This window comes from Anser brachyrhynchus (genome assembly GCF_964034855.1).
Source record: "Anser brachyrhynchus genome assembly, chromosome: Z".
In the NCBI taxonomy this organism is placed as follows: Eukaryota; Metazoa; Chordata; class Aves; order Anseriformes; family Anatidae; genus Anser; species Anser brachyrhynchus.
Window position 1 is genome coordinate 71,728,862 of NC_137697.1, and position 10,056 is coordinate 71,738,917.

Consider the following 10,056-nt stretch of genomic DNA (forward strand, 5'->3'; position numbering starts at 1 on the left):
AAATCCTTAGCATTCACTCCTGTGGGTGCACAGACAGGCTTCTATTCTGTACTTAAGTAACTTCTAAAAATTGTTTTGGATAACTGCCATATTTAATTTTCAATGTGTTTCTTTGTTTATTTCTTGGAAAAGACTAAATCTGATTTAATCTCTTTCTAAAACTGCTATTTTTAAGATAAAATTTGGAGTTCGGTATCTTATATGTTGTTATGTAATTCAGGCATTTTTTTCACTCCTCTGAAGACAGGCTGAGAGAACTGGGGGTGTTCAGCCTGGAGAAGAGAGAGCTCCAGGAAGATTACATTGTAGCCCTTCAGTACCTAAGGGGAGCTTATAAAAACAATGGACAGTGACTTTTTACATGGGCAGACAGTGATAGGATAAGGGGGGATGGTTTAAAACTAAAAGAAGGGAGATTTAGATTAGATATGAGGTGGAAATTCTTCACTCAGAGGGTAGTGAGGCACTGGCACAGGCTGCCCAGAGAAGCTGTGGGTGCCCCACCGCTGGAGGTGTTCAAGGTCAGATTGGATGGGACCCTTTGCAACCTGATCTAGTTGATGGTATCCCTGCCCATGGCAAAGGGATTGGAACAAGATGATCTTTAACCCAAACTGTTCTATGATTCTACGGTTCTATGAAGACAGAGTTACAGGAAACACTGCAGATGCTGTTTTTTGCTATATAAGTCCTTAGGAAAAACTGTATTTACAATTCGCTGCAAAAAAAAAAAATACTTTTTATTGTTTCCGCAAGACCTTACCACAGAACATACATGCTGTGAGGTAATCATAAATGAACCATAGAGCCTTTCAATTTTATTAATTATCCCTAACTAGACTAAATAAATCTTTTATACTTTGACAAATATACGGTGCCTTCTGGGAGGTGCTGTATTTTGCAAGCCCTGTGTGAAGATTTCCAATTACTCCTGAAATATCTGTACCTGTATCATTAACAATTTCCCACCAGCACAGCTTAGAAGCATGACTCCTGAGATAGAACAAAGCAAAATGACAGAAAAATCCCTGTGTCTGTCATAGAGCAATATTAGGCTACCAAAATCAATCTTCTTGCAATGGGTAATAGCAGGGCGATTGCACTGAATAACTGAAAAAGCATTACAGAAAATATAGTGGAAAGACTGTAGCTTTGCATAGATGCACCTGTATATTATTATATTCCATTCCTTGCATAAGTAATTGCCAAAGCTATGGAGTCAAGCTGAGAAGAAGCTTATGGTCATTCTCTGAAATGGGTACAGAAAACAGACATGATGTGCACAACTTCAGAAGATCCAAGTAGTAAGGTACTGTCATGTCAAGTCATACAATAAAGCAAGGTGGTAAAAGGTAAATGCAGAATGAGAGCCTGATTATCTAGACAGAGCAGAAAATAATGCATACGAGGGCCAGTTTACAGTCATCTGAAATCAGCTTTTCTTGCCTGGAGGTGACAGTAATGACTGATCTCAACAAGACTAATTGCATCTATGGAGTCACACGGAATTAGCAAATAAACCATCAGTAAGCACACCTGTCATAAGCTGGAGGAGGAATGTGAAGAAATGCAATTTGTCATTATGTCAGCTAAAGGAAACTTGGATATCTGTTATCAAATATATGGGCATGTTAGTGGTATATCTAGTGGAGAATGCGGACGTTAGAGCAACCAATTTGAAAGTACCAGTTGTCCAGGCTGGCTTGGATAGAGCAGCTTACACAAGTGGCAGAGTATAAGATGTGAATGAGCCAGAGCCTTAACAGTTCTCAGAAACAAGTAAAGGTCCAATAAATGCACCTAACTTGGACAGAAGACAATGAAATCGGTGAAATACAGGTCCTTCCCTAAATGCTTCAACTATGCGGCCAGATGCAGGAGTTATCCTCAGAAAGACATTCTGATGAATATTTTAAACAGTCTCTAAATGCCAGGTGTGGTGGAGCTTATGCACATGTCAAGACACACAATTATTCTATCTAGTGATCAAAAAAAGATGGCATTTTTGTCTAGACCTTGTGGTCAAACTTAGAGCAAATTGCTGTACAGCCAGTCTGATAAAGTTATAAATGCAATGCAGTATTTGTCATCATATGTATATTATTTTAGCTTGAGCAGTATGTCTGGAAGAGACAGTAAATGGAGTTGAACAGTGTTCTGTGTAAACAGAACTGCTGCTCAGACCCCATTCAATAAATCGAATATACTAAAAAAGTACTTGCTAGCCTTACCATTCAAACGTAAGGATATTGATAGTACTTGTCCTGTTAACACAAGAGGAAGACAATGTTACAACTGAGGAAAAAAGTCAGATATTAATGCCTTCATATTTGTAAACTAAAACTGGTCCTACAGTGCACCCCAAAACAAAAATTGCCGTCTATTTTTAAGATATTATACAGTCTATATATGTCTATTGTCTAAAAGTGTCTATTGCTAAGATATTATGCAGTAATCACTAAATGCAATGCACGCTCTTTTTGTAGGAAAGCGCTTGTGGGTTTGAGATCTCTTTTACAGAAAACAGAATAAAAAACATAGAAGCACTTCATAGTCTTCCAAAGTATTCTCAGACAATAGCACCTGCAGCTTCTGTTTGCAATTGCAAACATGCTGGATATTTAGATTCATGTAAAATATGCATAGCATCTGGCATCATAGCATAAAAGTCTATTCAAGCAGTTATAAAGAAAGTATTACTACAACCATATAGTTTGGCTGTCAAACATTATACAAAAATTTTTACTGATTAGCATGAAAATACTATCTTTTGACGCAAAATAATTTACACTGCTTATATTGTCCAAAGAGGAATAATTTAAATGGAGTTTCCAGAACTTACATGTAGGTTTTGCAAGATGCAGTCCCACATACTCAATCAGTTTTCACAAATGGTGCATATTTTTGTAATTTATCTCAGTCATCTGTCAAACGAACACTACAAAATATCAGTAAAGCAGCTTAGAGGAGCAAAGGTTCAAACACAAGACTTAATTTAATGAGTAATGCCTAAGTCATTTTGATCTAAGAGATATCTTAGATGTCAAAATATTTCAATAAGCCAGATTTTTGATTAAAAAATGGAAGAACAGAAATTGCACAGACAAACTTCAGAACAAAGTTATCGATGCCTGTATTAGTCCTTCTATTTCAAACCAATAAAAAAGGAAAAAACATAATAAAATACAACTTCTTGGATTTCCTCGTAAGAAATAGCTACAAAAATGCAAGGCTATTGTCATGTTTCAAGTGATGGGTAACAGACAATATACAGACGGATATCCTTCACACTGTTTTGAGTTCAGCAATGATTTATCTTGCCAGATGTGTACAAAAATTGGAAGATAAAGATGGATCTTAGGAGGTTGTCATGTTTTGATTTACTTATTTGCAATTTCTCTTGTTTTGGGGGCACAACCTGAAAGAAAAGGATATAATGAGGCCTGAAACTTTGTGAAAACTTTTTCTCAGTTTGGGCCATATTAGGTGCATTTACCAAATCTTATAGAAATTGTAGAGTGCATGTCTCATGCCTCTATCCCTAAAGGAGACACAAGAGCCAGGAATCAGACAGTAAATCAACAGAAAATTATTGTCAACAGAAATGGAGCTTACTCCACATAGTTCCTGTACAATGTCACCTCTTTAGGTCCATGCATGATGAAAATGATCAAGAACAAATCCAAAGATGGTGCTAGAAGGATGAGTGTACTAGGGTGGCAGACATAAGAAGTTATTTACAGAACACTGCTGCCAGAAACAATTGAACAATCAGAAGGTGGTTAGATGATGAGAACCAAAACCATTTCATGGTACTAAGAGGCTGGAGTTCACCAAGGTGTGGAGGCTATGATTCTGTCCTAAAGAAGAGGAGGAAAAAAAGGGAGACATAACAAAAAGGAAAATAGTGAAACGTATCATCCCAGTAGAGTTACAGTTATAGTCAAAATATACGATTGATAAGCTTGCCTGTTTGGGGCAACACATCTATGAAACGATATTTTTTTCATAACAAGGCAATGAACTGGATTTCTTAACTGTATTAACAATTTTTTTTTTATCTAAGAAATCCAATATCCAGTAAATATGTGAAGAAAAATACACTTCCTACTGACTGGAAAGGTGCTGTCGTTCAGAATACAGCTGTCAGGACTGAGCCATCATTCAGCCAAGCCTATAATGGAATATTTTTTGGTGAGGACACCTTTTTCTGCATTTATAAGAGGACAGAAGAGACTCTGCTTAAGTTTAGGAACATAACTGCTTACCTAGTTCTCATTTCCATGAATTACTTCTCCAATAGACCATTTTTACAGGGCAAAATGTGTTTTGTAAGTTTCTAGGAAAAGTTTTGCTTGTTTCAAAAGAAATACTGTCCCTTCAAAATACAGTGTTCTTAAAAAATAATAATAATAAAATCAAACCATTATAGAAACTCTGGACAACAACTCCAAAGCTTCACTGCAATCCTTAAAAAAATCTCTTGCTTTCACTGGAAATAATACATCAGAGTAGGGCATCTGCAGGCAAATCTTCACAGATGGATATCTTATTGGCTGTATCCTCGACAAAAAGCAACACCTGCTCACCATCTCCTTTACATCATCAGCAGAAGAAATCAGTTTTAGCAGATGATGCTTCTGTGGGTCTTGGGATATGCCAGTAAAACTTCTCAACATCTAGCATTTTGACCTTGCTTGGTGAGCAGTCTTGTGTTTCCCTGGGGCAATCCATTTGACTGGTATTTTATTTCACTAAAAGCAGCTGCTCACTGCTAGCAGGGAACAGGCTAGTACAAATAGCATAAAACACGTCAATTGACAGCATTGTCAGATTAAATGTTCATGATATTTTCCATGCGTTTCATTTTTTCCTACTGACAGCACTTTGTTGCAAGAGCAGCCTAACTCAATCTGTGTGTATTAGCTATACTGAAAAATGTAGGTATCTGATAGATGTAAAATGCAGGTGGCCAAAGCAGAGGTTAAAACAAGCACATGATGAGCAGCTACTGTTTAAGCTCACTTTTTCGGTCTTTGTGCAGCTCAGCACAGCAATTTTTAACGTTGCTCTGGGTAGGTTAAAACTTTCATTTCAAGAAAGTTCATTCTGAATACTGACATTTCACACTTCATTGATAGGATGTAAATTCTAGAACTAGTTTAAATTTTCATAGATTATTGAAATTTGCATCATTTATAGTGGCTATTAATTTCTGCACTTTAAAGAATTAGAATTTAAGGAATTAGTGGTCTTTAAGGTCCTTTCCAATCCAAAACATTCTGTGATTCTGAGATTCTATGATCTATGTTTTTTTATGGGACACTTTTCTGTGAAGGCAAATTTTGCTGAAAAGTGCTTGTGAATGTATCACAGCAGTCTGTTTCCAGATGGGACACTGCAGTCCTAAGAAAAATCTCAAGAGCTGTTTTGATTGTTTGGACCAGAGCTCTCATTAGCACAAAATATATGAAAAACACTAGTATGGAATATGTGAAGATTTATAAGTTAACATATTTTAGAAACACACTTAACAGCTTTTTACCTAGCAGAACACCATCCCTTTCTCCAAGTATTAATGGCTACCTTTGTGAAAATGATGGTGCAGATAGGATGGCAGACTACACTAACTGCCTCCCAAACAAATACCAGTCACATTTCATTGCCCATTGAGGAATTTCAGTCTCATTGGATAAACACAACTATTTATGATCTAACAGATCCAAAACAGAAATGCATCAGCTACCATGTCTTCTTTTCCTGGAGAGGAAAGTCTTCTGAGAATAGAGCAACTAAAGAGAACATGCTTATAGTCTTGTCAGTAGAAAGCCATTTAATCTCTCTGTGATCCCCCCATGTGTAAAATCAGAGTGATGGTTTATTTCACAGAAGGGCAATGAAAATGAACCTAAAGAGCATTCAGATGGTGACAAGTACTAGAGAGGCTTTTAGATGTGTTCACATGAACTAATTACACTAATTACAGGGTGACATGCCATCATCCTGGCTATTTATCCTTTTTCATTGTGGTTGTTCAATCTCTTGTACCAACTTGAGATATTCTATGATTCTATGATCTGACACAATTTCAGTGTTTTTTGTTGGTGGTGGTGGTAATGGTTGGTTGGATTTTTTTTAATGCTGAACGGCATATTCACTTAGCCAATGAAGATCATAGTCTCTTATAGCCTTATAGCACTGAGTGCTGTCAATTTTTATTGACCCTTAACTCATGGGGGTTGTTCAGCATCTGCTAAGGCTGGGTCTGAAGGAATTAGAGTTAATTGCTGCAGTTTTTCTTGATAAGATTATTTTCAGTAGAGGAAGCAAACACTGACAGGCCGGCATCACCCATTTGACTAAATATGATCAGAGATGACATTTCTTCTCCCAAAGGAACAAACCAATAGAGCAAAATTTAAGCTACACTGCTGTGTTATAGCTGAGAGGGATTAGCCTCTTCTCAAGACCCTGCCTTAAAATAGGGTTAATTGATTTTCTGTTCTATCTGACCTGCACAATTATTGCATTATTTTAACACAAAGCTAAAAAAAAAAAAAAATAAAGCCAAATAGAATGGCAGAATGGAAGCTTCCCCCAAGTATTACTTGTATTATTAATATTATTATTTAATCTAACTGATTTAGAAGACTGTCCTCTGAGTCTTTATCCTCTGTCCAACAGACTGCTACCAGGCTGTCATTGCACACATCCTTTAGAACATAAAAAGCAGCTGCCATTCTTATCCTTCAGACAAAATATTGCAGGCACCACCTACTGGATGTCAATTAAGCCCCTAATGTCTGCAAATTGATTTTTATTTTTTTTTGCCACATCTTGCTTTTAGTGTTGAAATGTACAAAAAGGTACTCTAAACATAGTTTTAATTCTTCTAGATTAGGTTTTGGACGTTGCAAGTGAAGCTCACCTAAACCCTTGCAAGAAGGAAGGAGCACAAATCTGTGGTCACTGATTTTTATCTCTTTTTTATTATTATTATTTCTCTGCCTGAATGCAGAGTTTTATCTACAGTGTAGCTGAAAAGGGGAAAACCTCTTGAACTACAACTCCAGCAAATCCCAGGAAAAGTTGTTTTATTGGAAAATATTCTGGAATTGACTCCATGCCAGTGAATGTTTTGCTGGGCCCAAGGTTAAAGGTGCTGCTGCTCTAGAAGGAGATGAGGAAAGGAACCACATAGGGAGGATATATGAGATCTGTTGGGCCCCAGGAGAGATGAAGTGAGCAAGGCAGGAATTAACTCAGGAAGAGAAACCTACTGTTTTGTTTGTTTGGGTTTTGGTGTTTTGCTTGTTTGTTTCTTTGTATGTTTGTTTAACAAAAGATAAAGGCTTACAATTATACAGAAACCTGTAATCCCGTGCTGCCAGTGGTGTGTACTTTAGTGTGAAGTATGCTTGATGGATTCTTGTGATGAAGGCAGAAAACGGAATGGGTCCCATGAATCCAGTCACGACATTGCTGGGGACAGAACTATTGCAAAGGATATTTAGGGGAGGAACCAAAGACTGGCAAAAGGATGGAATTAGATGATTTGGGGAGGAAAAAGTGTGGGAAAATAATGGCAACATGGGATAAATAAATGGCCAGTCAAATGGGGATATGCTTGGTGAATATGCTGGTTGGTACACTGGTCTGGCCATGCCCTCCACCCAATCAACACAGTCTGTCCTGTTTTCTTGCTCAACTCCATTTCTAGCTTTTCTCCTGAGTGAGAAGCACCTGTTCTGTGTGCTTGTGTGTCTATGGGGTCTGGGTGCCACCAGCTGGGCTGGGGTAAAGGGCAAGAGCCCAGGCACGTGGGTGCCTGTGGCTGCAGAGACACGGTGAGTAAAACCATGTGCCAGCAACTGGAGTGACACCACTGTCAGAGGCTCCTGAGCCTACAAGGGGAGTGTGTGGGTGTGTGAGCAGGTGTGTAAGTGCTAGTGATGATCAAGCCAGATATGCCAGAATGGAGGTGACATGCCCGGAGACACGGGGAGAGAGTGGGTATCTAAGGGCAAGACAACAGGACAATGTGGCTGCTGAGCAGCAAGGAACAAAGGTCCCATCAACCCAAGACCCAATACAGGAGTAACAAGGATGCTGTGAAAGGCTGAAGCTCCCCCAGAAAAGGGTATTAATGACCCATCCAGAAAGGCAGAGTGCCCTGGAGTGCAGGAGCCAGCAGACTGGGCAGGGATAACAAGTAGCCTGTCCTGGGCTGGCTGTATTTGGCATATGTGGCAGAGTTATAACGATAATGATTATAATATCATAATATGATATATAAATCATAATATATATCATATCAATATATCAATATATCAATATATCAATATATGATATATAAATATATGATATAAATGATATATAATATCATATAAATATGATCATATTATATTAATATTAAATGTTAATATTAAATCATATAAAATCACATTAAAACATATAAATATATTATATAAATGATATATAATATCATAATCATTATAATGATAATGATTATGATTGATAATGGGGTCTGACCCCCGGTTAAATGACAGCCAGTTCCAGCCAGCTCAAAAAGGAACCCACTGCTGGCCAAAGCTGAGCCAATGAGCAATGCTGCTGGTTGTGCTTCTGTGACAGCATGTGTAAGAAAGGGAAAAAATGCTGCCAACAACAGGTGGGAGAGAGGAGAGAAAAAACATAGAGAGAAGCAGCCCTGCAGACCCCAAGGTCAGTGCAGAAGGAGGGCAGGAGGTTCTCCAGGTGCCAGAGCAGCAGTTCCCCTGCGGCATGTGGAGAGGCCCCTGGTGGAGCAGGCTGTCCCCCTGCAGCCCAAGGGTACGTGGCAGGGTAGATCTCCACGCTGCAGCCCATGGAGGAAACCGCAATGGAGCAGGAAGATCTGGCATAAATGAGGTTGTGGCCTACAGAGGCTGCATCTCTGGACAGAGATGAGGAACCCAACTCTGTCAGCAAGCTCTGCCTCCATTCTACTCGTCGGGGTCCTCAGGGAGTGCGCTGCATGCCTTGCTTCCTCCTGGCATGGTGATATAGCTCACTGCTCTGTTCCCACACTCTTGCGCTTGAGCCTTCACCTCAGCTCCCCACACAGCAGCCACCATGATGGGAACTTTGCCTGCTGTGCACAACAACAACATCTAACCCCAATGACACTGACTGTGACAGCCACATTCCCTATGGCACTGGTACCCTACCACAGCCAGGACAGCTGATATGCTCTGACACCGCCTAAGCATGCCTACTGGGGCATCCACACTGCACCAGTGCTACACGCACAAAACTACACGCACAACAACCGGCAGCAACACCTGAGCATGCAAGTGCCCACATCCTGAATTGGCCATTACCCAAAAACCACAGCCACAAGTCCAACAAGGCATGTTTATTGCCCACTCCGTGGAGGCTTCACTTTGTCAGCATCAACACCAGCGGGGGCAAGTCCAGGGGCCCAGCAACACCTCCAGAATGTCCTTATTCTCCCAGTGAAGCTGCTGCCTGTGGAGAGGGGGAGCACGTGTAAGGGGGGCACAGTCTGACTTCTGTCAGACTTCTGTCAGTTTTATGTCCCTCAGCTGGAGGGGCCGCAGGGGCAGCCAGTAACAAGGTGTCGGGCATCCCTGCGCTGGGATCAGTGCAGGCCACGCCCATGGTAATGACGTGGACGCGTTTCGTTACGTGAAGCATCTCCCCCTGGCAGCCAACCTGCATGGGTGGAATCCGTTAGCATAGGACCCTGCTTCTGAGGCAGGATATCTAACCTCTGCCCTTCCCTACCCCAGTCACCTGGAAGAAGTCGCTCTCAAACAACAGTGTGTTGGGCAGGAGGCCAAACTTCCCCGCCTGCAGGCATTTCAGGGGGCCTGGGGACATGGCTGTCTCAGCAAATTGCACCTCCATTCAGCACATATGGGTTCCTTCTCGCCTTGCCAGGTGGATCACTTCTCCGTCACAACACTCCTGGGCTTCAGCCTTTCCCTCTGCCCCCAGAACAGCAGCCACCATGCTGGGAACTTCCCCTGCTCTGCACAACCACAACATCTT